We start from the raw sequence: 12,307 nt of genomic DNA on the forward strand, positions 1-12,307 counted from the left end.
TTTTAACCTGGTGTAATCAGAAGGATGTCCAGTTTGTAATTATTCTTTACTCTGTACGTGTATATTTTCTCCCCTTTGGATATGTAATACATTTCATAATTTTCAATAAAGGCAATGGATAGTACAATGAAAACTGAAGATCCAAAGCTCTTGTCATTGCCAATATGTTCAGCACACGTTTTGTTTTTACTTTAATTTGCAGGGGTCCAAGGGGTATGCTTTAGCAACGTACATGAGCAGTTAACAACCCAGCTCTCACTGTGTTAATGGGAACTAAACCTTTACTCCATGGAGTTATTGGTACTAAAATGGAATGTTTATTCGGAGAACTACACAACTCAATTTGATTACTTTTCTCCTTCTTTTAGTGTGTTGACATTACCATATATTACAGATAATCTACTAAACAGAACTGCCTTCCTTCTCTACAGTTCTTTCCACATTGTTCTGTCCCAATTAACTTTTATGACTTTGATACTACTGATATGTAATTTTAAGTTAATAAACTAATCAACAAATACAGATTGATAGTAATAAGCAATCAGAATTTTTTCAACCTATGTCATCTCTCCAAAGAAATACTAACCTCTAACTGGATAAAACTTACAATGAGCTATCTTCACACGCAAAAAAGTTTTTTTCAAAAGTGGCACAACCCAATATTTAAGTCCATGTGGCAATAGTTCTCCAGTTTTTCCATAATACTTTGTATGACAGATGTCACTGTCAAGGTACCAAAGCACTTAATTCTGCTTTTGAACTACTTACTATCTGTCCAGTTTATCTGCTCTATATCCTCTTCTCTAAGAAAAGACAAAATTTCAAGCATTATCCCCCTAGATGTTACAATACAAATAGCTGAACCTGCTTGTGAATTCAAGGACTCCCCTGAACATAAGTTTCTTATGAGACCCATATTTATCATCTGACAGAAGCTTTAGATGACCACACAAAAATAATTTTCCCACATAAGATGTTTTTGCTTTCTTTTGAAAAAATTTTAAAGAAATGGTATAAATATTACTATTATTTTTTTATGTTTCTATAAGGATCGGAGTGATGAGCATGCCTTCTTGTGTGAGCAAAGGGGACAATGGGTAGAGGGGGTAGTTTTCTCATAGAGGCTCAGCTGGCTTCACATATCACATAAATATGCAACAATTCTGAAGATACATAGAATTAAATAAAATCCACACTAGTTATATGTTTTATCTATTTCATATTATAAAAGATCTAACAGAAATTTCTACAAATACAATTTTAAAGGGTAAGTGGCTAATCAAAATTAACAACTTGTACGCATATTAGAAGATATTAAAGTATAGGTAATCAGTTTTAGATGATATATCTTCCACTCTCCACAGTGGGCTTCAGTATGTGATTTTGTTAAGTAATATTCAGAATAGAAAAGTGATTTTAAAATCCTAAAATTATATAAGATATTCTGCTATGAAGTCTCTAAAGTTATTGTTATGTCACATAGAAGTTTTTAAAAAACAACAGTTAGAGCAAGAAGGCTGTAACCAAGCAAGACATAGCTTCTTCCTGCAAAACTGCTCTATATCAACCTCGTACTAAATCACTGTAGCAGGCAACTAGGGGTAAAAATATCCAAACAATTCACCAACATTGGACTCCAGAGCTTCCAAGCAGTCATAACACCCATCTCTATTTTGATGTTCAGGGTACCAAGAAAATATACCCAAAACACCAATGACAGAAGACTCTAATGCCTTTAATGGCTTTGCTCTTGTCAACCGGGAAGAATACCATCGGAGTTGCCTGGTAGAGATTTTACATATACAGAACCTGAGGCAATAAGCAGTTAAGCAATGCACCCAAGGCCACGGGCAATAAGTGACTGAGCCTGGATACTAACAGACGACTGCTTAATTTTCCAAATCCACACTGTGTACTCAGATTTTATATGGCACGTGGTCTGAATCTTAATTAGAAAAACTTGAACCAACTTTGGTCCAGATCCACAGCAGCTAGCAAAGACAGCTGGAATAAAATTTTCTCTGTTGTTTTTTGTCTTATGCTCCTAAATTTAGTCTCAATAGAGGTCTTAAGGCCCTTAATAATTCATCCTGATTGATTCCATTGTAGGACATAGAGTGACATACTGAGGAGCAGAAACCTGCTTAATCTCCTTGACCTGTTATCTCCGACAATCCACCCAAGGGCGCCCTTAGCATTTGATACCATCTTTTCAGATTGGCCTCTTGCATGAAATAGGATCATGACAGCTTGTAAATTTCCTAGCCACAAATTCCTTAAATTCAACTGAGATAAAAGCAGATGAGAAATAATTCTTATAACCCATATTTTTGCAAGTAACTGGCTTAGAGGTGTACTTGCTGCAGTAATAATCTGAGACAATACCATCTCCTTAAAGCCATCATGAGAAGGAATTACCACAATTAAAATAATCTTCCATGGATTGATCATGCAAAAATCAATACATCTTGGCCAAGGTTTCTTAATAAATTCCCAAGGAAAGGTAAGTGTTTCTGATGGGTCATGACAGGAAGCCTGAGCTCTATTCCTGTCTCCTCTAACAGTCAACTGAGGGCTCAGGACACTGGCTCTGGATCAGTATGCGGAACAGTAGAAGCCTTGGTTAGGTGTAGGGATGGGTATCATGTGCTTTTGAGAGGTCAAAAGGTGGAAAAGGGTGGCGAACAGAGGTAGCATTTGAAAAAAAGGCCAAATCAGAAAGGTGAGAGGCGCCTGTAAAAAGCAGTCAATCAGGAATTCCCTGGCAGTCCAGTGATTGGGACTCTGCGCTTTCACTGCCGAGGGCACGGGTTCGATCCCTGGTCAGGGAACTAGGATCCCACAAGCCCTGCGGCACGGCCAAATAAATAAATAAATGACAAACATTAAAAAAAAAAAGTCAATCAGAGGGGCAATTAAGAGAGGAACAATCTAGGTACACTGTATCAAGAAGAAGACTGGGACATTCACAGCATTTGGTGGGAGGCACAGAATGGTGGAAAGCAACTCCTGAAACAAATTCCTGTGATGAGAAACTGGGATACTGCTCCCCTTGGGCGTGGGTGGTGAGGCGCATCTTAAAGATGCCGGAAAAAAAGATTTTATAGTTTTTTTTTTTCTTTTACAGTATAAGGACGAATTATAAGCCTTTAGACATAGATTCTAACGTATTGTCATAGAGACAATTTCTGGTTGTGGTTCGTGCAATGTGGCCTTATACTATTACAATCATACCTGGCTGATATTAGGTACTCAGAGCGCATTTGTGAAGTGGAATTTAAGGAATGGCATGCTTTTTCATAAGAACCAATGCTATTTTCCTCACAGACAGTATCTGTCATGGGCAGATGATTCACATTGATGCCTTATAAATAGCATGAATTGCTTAGGAAATTTCTCCACAAGCCCCTCCCTTCACACTAAATTCAAGATATTAGCCAAATCCTGCAGTGCTAAGTATATATATAAATCAAGTCAGGATTCTACTGACACTAAACTTGAAGAGAGAACAGTGACACAATCTGGCTTTGCAGCAGCAGGCAATCCATGACTTTGACTTTCAACCTTGGCCTTCTAAGTCATCAGACAAGCATACAGAAGACAGTGTCATACCAATTACTCCAGCATTGCATGTGCTAGGTTAGCCTTTAACAGAGGTACTAAATGAGCCTTGCGATCTGTTTAAATTGTAAAGGAATTGAGGTAATAATGGAACTAAGCGATTCTTCAGATAATAATAATGATGGCTATCATTTACCAAGACCCAGTATCTGGGCCAGGTGTTTTACATTCATATAATATTCACAACAGCCATGCAAAGTGAATATGATTGGCCCCATTATACACACAAGGAACCTGAGGCGAAAAGGTAACTAACTTACATCGTGTAAGTAATTTACCAATAACTGTGCTAGAGTGTGAATATCTCAGAGATGCTTGGGCATTTTTTTACCATACTATGTTACTTTGAAGGGTTAGCCATTTGTGCTCCGGGCCACTGCCCATGTTGTTAAATGCAGCTCCAAAACCATAAAGAGATCTGTCAGTGGTAATAAACAATAGTTTACGTTCAACTTAATGTACTATAACAGAGTCAGAAGTTAATACTGTTTGTCATTCTTCTTGTTGGCCAGCCCAACACCACGGTCACATTTTTTTCTAGTCTATAATTAAATATATTAGCAAAGCTTGACTTCCGTAGAAGGAAAACACAGAAGAATCAAGTAAGCCTCCCAAAAGCTTGAAGCTCTTGCTTCATGAAGAGTAGGCACACCACGAATTGCAAATATCTTTCCCCAGGTGCAGACCATTTCACAGAAAAGATGAAATGACCAAAGAAAGTGAAGCTAGAATCCCAATTTGATTTTATTTTCCAAAAACAGAAGGATGATATGCAAGTACAATGTGATTTCCTGATATATTCCCCTGAGTTAAACCTCTCATGATCACGGTCATATAGGAAGTTCTTGGGAAATGTGAAAAACGCTGGATGTGATGCCAGAAGTCCTGAATTCCCTATCCCAGCTCTGCTACTGTTTAGCTCCAAAATTCTGGTCCATTTAATTTTTCTAAGCCTCAGTTTCTTCACTTTTTTAAATGAGGATAATGATTCCTACCTTTCACAGCAGTAAGGATGAATTGAGATAGTGTAGGTTGAAGCATTTTATAAATCATAAAGTTCCACACAAATATACCACCACATTCAGAATACAGAACAGGAATCAGACTAGAAGCATTAGGAACTCTCCAGTTCCCAATGCTGTCCCCACAAGGCTTGACTGACTTCCTGTCTTGAGTTCTGTGATATTTCCCTACATGTTATTTCTGGGATGTTATCCCTCACCCCACTTTCTATTTCTGATCGCCTCAGTGGGTGTCTGTCCCCAGCAATCAAACAAACCCATGACTAAAGCAACAAATGCCCCCAAAGGACTTCCCCTCTAGCCAAACAGGAAAGAGCTGTTGGACCAACAAATCACTGTTATGGCTATTAACTCCAATGCCTTACTGACAGTTCACCTATAGTTTCCAAAAAGTTTCACAGCAATTTATTCTAGGATAATTTGCTTGCTTATATACTCCAGAGCTCCAGATCTTTTTCTGGAAACAGGTATACATCTCTTACTCTACAATGGATATATGCAATTATAAGATCTTCAGAGAATAATTCTATCTCTGCCTTAAAAATTATCAATATCTCTCAAATATCACGGGAAATCTGTTAACAATTTCCTCCAGTTAAATCCTAATGATGTAAACAGATTTTCTCGGTAGGTTTAGGTACTAAGCAGTTGTGATGTTTTTTAAACCTTTCATCTTTAAAGGAACTATCCATGTTGTACACTCACAACCCAGCTTCCAGAAATATCAACTGTGTAGTCCATGTCAAAGTTGTCTCACAACTTCGGTAAAGGGCATTATGAAAAGATGTTGTTGAATAGCTCATTACTCATTGTTTACACACCACAACAGAGGCTGAAGGTAGTGGTTCTCAAGAACACAAATTGTGGCCCCAAACTTTCTGAGTTCAAACCCTGGCTCTCCAACTTATTAGCAGTGTGATCTTGGGGAGGTTGCTTAGCCTCTCTGTACCTCAGTTACTTCAACTGTGCAATAGATTGATAACAGACCTACCTTACAAAATTGTTGTGTGAACTATGTAAAGTGCTTAAGACAATAAATACCTGGCAAACAGTAAGTGTCTTATAAATGTTAGCTCTTACTACTTTTATTACTTTGCCTTCACAGGCATTAATGGGTTATACTGCATGCAGTGAAGTTTCCTGAGTCATCGTGTGCCAAACTCTCCAAACATGATACAATTCCTGGGATCTTTGCTTGTAAATAATCAACAACTCCTCATGTAAATGGATGTAAATTGCTAACACACCTTCTGAAAGGCATTCTAACAGATTTTTGAACTTCCTATTCTGTCAAGGAGCCGTCTTCTTTCATGGGCAGGACTATTACAACCTTGAATATGTGAACAAGACATGAATATAATCCTTAATATCTCCCATAGTAGTAAAAGTGTGCAGTCTTGACAAAGTTAGACAACCTGGGCTTGGATCCTGGCTCTGCCATTTACTAGCTGTGTAAACCTTGGCAACTTACTAAACCTCCCAAAATCCAGTTTCTTCACATGTAAAATGTGGAAAGTAATGATATCTATCTCACAGAGCTTTGTGAGGATTAAATGAGATAACCAAATCTTAGCATAGTGCCTAGCATATAGCATATTAATTTTTCTTTGGTTTGCTTAGTCCAGTTGAAAATGAGTTCTTTGCCTGTGTGTTAATTGAAAAATTCTATTAGCAGTTGATACTTTAAGGACGATAAAATGTAAGGATGAAGTTTTACTAGCAGAAGTCTTTTCTTGTGCCATTATCTTGTGTCAGATTTAGTCCACATGAAGAGGCATTTTTGGAAGATTTTATTATAAACCTTACAATATAGAATAATCCTGGAGCATTTGTCTAACAAATATATAGAAATATGTTGAAAAGGTGACTGACCTCTCAAAAGAAGCATCAATGCTTTCTTTCTACTTAAATTTCTTGTAATGTAAGAATTGGGGTCAGAACTTCAGAATGATAAAGTCATAGAGTTAGAAGGTTAGAGGATGTCTAGAGGAAGGCTGTTAACTGCCCCCATTCAAGTCAGGGAGACATGACTTAAATATGGTTTGTCTTTGGCAAAGCTGAGCTAGTCTGGTCGTCGTTGGTTCCTTGGTAGCTTTTCTTTACTCTTCTCAGTCCTTGAACCTATCCTGGTCCCATTATTGTTCTTACCAAGTGGTCAATTCATTTCTGTTCATGTTAACTGCTAAGTAACTTGTTCACAGCTGATGGGCTCTCAGAGATGTTTGGAGATTCTTACAGTTGGAAAAACCAGAAATACTGAGGGAAGTTAAGCTATAATAGAATTATAGGTTGTGAAGTTGTTAGTATGGGGGAAAGATCATTGCCTGATATTTTTTGCCCACTGTTCCTTTGTCTAGGGCCTACCTTGTTCCTGTGGACTCATTAATGTCCTTAGATTGGAATAATTATGCAGAAAAACTTTCTTTGATTTTTGATTTGGAGACGAAGAGACTCAGCTCCTATTACATAACAGTTGGCTATCTCCTCTATTGCAGTTAATGGGAAGACCCAGAAAGCAATCCTGAACCCAAATCATTTCTTTCCTAAAGATATCACCCAATGACAATACCAAGGAATGGCTTATCTCCAGCCTTCCCAAAGATATGTAAAGATAATGTGTAGCTATACAAACAGAGCTTTATTACAAGTCCCCTAGACTATATTGCCAGCCAGGTGGAAGTCCTGACCCCTCCTGTAACATTCTGGAGCAGCCACTGGTAACACTATGAGTGGCTCAGACATGAGGCTTATTCAAAACTAAGCATGCCTTGTTACAAAACTATTAATTTTACAACTCATACGCAGTATTGTTTTGTAAGGTTTCTGCTCTTCGATTCCGTAATTAAGATGAAATTTTAGAGCTTGAAGACTCTCAGAAATCATTTTCCCAGCTCTCTCATGTTACATATGAAGGTTCTGAGGTGCACAGAGAGCAGGGCATCTGCCCAAGTTCCCAAGGGTGATGAGGGCAGGGCAGCCCAGATCTGTGTCCCTCTCCTGCTCATAGGTCTTCTATGGTTCTTTGCCTTCAAAGTGAAGGTAACTAGGATAACAAGTCTCTCAAATAATCTGGCCCCACTTTCCTATCCATTGGTTGGACCTTGTTGCCTCATAAACATTCTCTGTGGGAAATGGCTAAGAGTGGAATTAGACCCATTATGAGGCAGATTCTATCATCTAGGTGAAAGAAAATGGGGACCTGGAGTGGAGTTGTGGCAGTGGAGATGGAGAAAAATGGATGGACTTGAGATCTGTTTTAAAGACTGAATCAAAAGGACTTTCTGATAGATTGAATATGGTGGGTGAATAAAGGAAGGAATCAAAGATGACAGCTAGTTTTCTGGCTTGGGTAACGGAGGATAAGGAAGATAAGATGGGGCAGGAGAATGTTGCAGGTCAAGATGGTGAAGGACAGAGTTCTCTTAGTGTTTCAGATATGACAATCTATTTGAGAGATGGCATGGCATATGTGAGAGGAGGACAACTCTTTCCTCCTTCTTTGGATTTCATGAGGAGAGATCTCCCTTAAGCTCGCCAGCCTTTGTACTGTCTCCTTGCTCCTCCCCAAGGAGGTAGGGTGAGTTACCCTATTAGGGTATTAGGGAAACTAACTGGGCATGCATCGCCAACCCCTTCTTCCTCTTAATCTTCTGCCCACAGGAAGCATGCCTCTGCTCTGTTCCTCAATGCTGTACGTTTCAAAGGAATGGGCCTCTCTTGTGGGGAGGACAGTAGGCGTCCAGCTTGGTCTATATCTGGGAGTGTAGGGCTATTTAATTTTGGAGGTATTACAAGCCCATACTCTAGTATCTGCTTAGTAAGTGGTAAATGTGATATTTTGATGTCCCGTTTCCTCTTTTGTCTTATTTCTCATCTCAGTCAGATCAGGGTAGGAAAGAGAGATGTTGTTTACTGGGTCTTCTCAAAGCCAAGAGTAGAAGAAACAGTGATAGAGGAATAGAGAATCCTAAGTCTAACACTTATGGCCAGGTGGTCTCGGGAAAAGGCCTCAGTGCTTGTTTCCTAATCTAAAAAAGGGAGAAGATAACATGCACTACCCCCTTCTCATCAGATTATTATGAAGATCACATGAGATAATTCTGAAAAAATACCAGGCTTAAATTAATATTCAAATATAGGAAACATTACTTTTAGTTCCAAATGCACTAAGGAACTTAAAGATGGAATTTCTGCAAAGAGAACACCAAAAAATGGACAAATTAATATTTCTCTTGTAATAATTATTATAGATATCTTATTATATACGTCTCCTTAGGTAAACAGCGGTTTATCAAAGGTGACAGGCATGGAGGAAAAGAAAGGAAAAAAAAGTAGTCTAATGCTCATTTAGTCAAATTTGCCTATTTCAAATATTGAAAAACTGCCCTATTCTTTAGCTTTGTACATTTATACAGAATTTGAGAATTGGAAACACATTCTAATGAATGGCTTCCTTTATCAAGGATGGGGAAAAAATTATCTTTCATAAAACTGGAATGACAATTTAAAAAAAAAAAACACTTCCACACACAAGCCAGGCATTACATTCTGCTAGAAAGAGGGAAGCAAGATACGGATGTTAAGGTTCAATGTGGTTTTCAGTCAAGAGAAAACATCAACTCTAGGAAACAGAGTCACACATCTTATAAAGTTTGGTGGACCTTCCCTGTGATGGATTGTCACAGAAGGGCAGCAGCAAGTCATGTGGCTGAATTTTACAAATGACTAAGCAAGTTTCAGAGTGTTAGTACATTGGGGGGAAGCAATATAATAACAGAGGTGATTAAATCCCACATGCTTCCTAGTGGATTCAGGAGGATGGAAAATATTTCTTTTCTGCCTACAAAAGGAAAAGGAAAAAAAGAAAAAAAAATATCCTGAAGGGGACATTCACCAGCAGGAACTTTAGGTTAACAGAGGCAAAACCTCAAATAATCAATCAGCCTGAGAATTGCTGGCATGGTAACTTCTGTGTCACTGTTGCTAAGAATTCCTGGTGGATACTAGGCTAAGAGAAATACCAAAGAAATAATATTTATCATTGTTCTCACTTTAATAAAAGCCTGGATATTGTATACCAAGTGTTTAAATACCAATTTCCCTGTCATCTGTTCTACTTAGAATGTACAATACTTCAGGGGCAAGGTCTTTTTCACATTGCAAGGCATTGACCTACCGGAACTAAATTACAACCATGGGCCACATGGGTTAACAGTTTGAAATGTAATTAAAATTTGTGTGTTTTAAAAGAAAGACAAATATTCCATGTACCCAATTTTAAAATTTAAAAGAGAGATACTAATCACGGGCCACATGGACATAAAAAAGAAACTCAATTGTTTTCTGAGGTAGGTCTATGAGATTTTAAACTTTGATTTGGAAATTATAACTAAAACTTATTTTCATGTTATATCTGCTTTATGTTCAAGTCAGTAATATCACAGAGGGCAAGAAGAAGACATGGAAAAGAGAAGAAAGAATAAGGAAAAAGAGAGATAGCCAATTCGAAGGATGGCTGGGGGAGAATAGGATAGGGAGGGGGGAAAAGAGAGGGAAATTTGGGAGGGACAAAGGGAAGCAGTTACACTAAAGGAAGACAGGTGTGGAATGTTAGAAAAGAGGAAATGGAAAGCATAAGACAAAGAAATGAGAGAGGAAAGGAAAAAGAGGAAGACAGAGGAAAAGGAAAGAGGCTGAGGCAAGCCAGTGGTTCAGAGGATTCTGAACTATGTTAGGTAAATGCACTTGTTGACAGTATCATTCCATTGAACTTTGAAGTGGTAACAATTGTGATAACTGTCTGTGGGAATGTCATTTAACTGTTTAACACAGTTGGTCACAGATGACTTTAGAAGAATTACATACTTCTCAAAGGATTGAATCTTTTCTAAGGTAATGATAGATAATGCAAATTAAAATATCTAGAGTCCAAAAAAGAATCTGACAATCTTGGAGGATGCTTCCTGGAAACAAGTACAGACTAGAGAAACATAAATATTAATACTTCTGGTTCTTGGGGGAGAAATGGAAATGGTGGTAGTGGTAGTGCATTGCTTCCATCAAAGGCTTGGTGCTGGGCTCTCTACATGAATGAATTTGGTTTAAATTACCACTACGAAATCAGAGAGCTCCCAGTCTGACCTTTTATACTCTCCCTAGCGAATCACCTGCCTCGCCTAAAAGACATCACTACTGCCATTTAAATAAACATATGAAAAGCAGACCATATCCTCTTTGTTCCAACGCTGCCATTATTAACTACATAATCACTATTTTCTCAAAGCCCTGGGACTGCTGTATTAGTCATAGTTGATATCTTTTTTCTCTTGCATTTATCCTCCCAACTCTGCTAATTCCTCTTTTTTACTGATAATAGATGAAATGCTTGGTTCCTTGTGCCCTCATCTCTCTAACTTTCAGAGCCTGGACCACTAGAGCCCTGTACCTGACCACTTGACCTGGGAGCCCAACCCTTCCTTCTGCTTAGGACAATGAAAGGACCCTTGGCCTATAAGTAGCCTAGTTCAGCATTATTAGCTAAACCCCTGGTCTTAATCTGACCTGTAACCTGGTATTAGTACCTAGGCCACTTGCCCTTGTGACCAAATTCTCAATTACATTCCTTTTTCTCACTTACTTACACAACAAGTATTTGTTGAGTACCCAACTACAACGAGCTAGGCACTGGGCCACACATGGGGTGCTACAAAGCTGAGAAAGTCATAGCATCTGCCCTCAAGGAGCTCACAGCTTAACGGAGAGAAAGACAGGTGAGCCAAAATAGAAATTACCAAAAATTGAATAAATAGCAAGAGTCATATGGGCAAAGTGCTATGGAAGTAGGTGGGAAAAAAACTTTCATGGGGAGTTTGCCATCCTCATTGTTTATGCTTAAAGTCAAAGCATAGGTGCCACCCCAAAATGGCTTTATGGATGAGCATCCAGCGTAGTCACAGGGTCCCATTTTGAGAAGCCCCCCTTCCTGTCCCGCCACTTGAAGTTTAAGTTGAATTTGTGTTTTGTAGGTTAAGTCAGATGGAGCATGCTCCAGGGGCTCACACACCATCCAGCTTCCTGATGGTTTCTCAGCCTCCCACTCCCTGCCCCAGCCCCATGACCTCTACTTCCTCTACCCAGGGTTGCAACAGGGTCTGGATGATGGGTGATGTGATGGGGGCGGGTGCCGACATTCTGATGTAGTCCTCCATTCCCAGTGAGGTCATGGGCATGGATACTGGGAAGGTCAAGAGCCCTGAAGTGTCTCAGGGTGAAACAAGGTGCTGGCTGTCCCCACCAGGCTGATAGCATCTCGGTACGCTCAGTAAGCAACTCTGCTGTGGCCTCTCACCCAACCATGATCCAGGGACAGAGAGCATGTTCTGGCACAGAGATTGCAATCTGGTGGCTGGCCTGGGGAGACTGACTTCCCTGAACTCTGCCAAGACCTCAATTTTGATTTTTCTCTGGGTCCCACAAATTATGTAGCCAGGTTTGGCCCCACTCCTTGAACTTTTAACCCTCAGACCTTTGAGCTTAGAGGCAACAATCTCCTTAGCAAACTTCCTGCCTGCAGAGTCCTATTCTCAAATCCATTCTCAACAACGTCAAATAAAACAGCAAGAATCTTCTCCCCCTGTCTCTCAGATCCCTTTTCCAAAGCCCAG

The 12,307-nt window shown here is 39.2% G+C and overlaps 1 protein-coding gene across 1 annotated transcript in view; it reads right to left on the bottom strand.

Moving 5' to 3' along the window:
• PDE11A (phosphodiesterase 11A) overlaps nucleotides 1–12,307 on the bottom strand; it is a 430,340-nt gene that overhangs the window by 402,456 nt on the left and 15,577 nt on the right. The gene's annotated exons all lie outside the window — the stretch shown is intronic.

This window comes from Balaenoptera physalus (genome assembly GCF_965194825.1).
Source record: "Balaenoptera physalus genome assembly, chromosome: 6".
Classification (NCBI taxonomy): domain Eukaryota; kingdom Metazoa; phylum Chordata; class Mammalia; order Artiodactyla; family Balaenopteridae; genus Balaenoptera; species Balaenoptera physalus.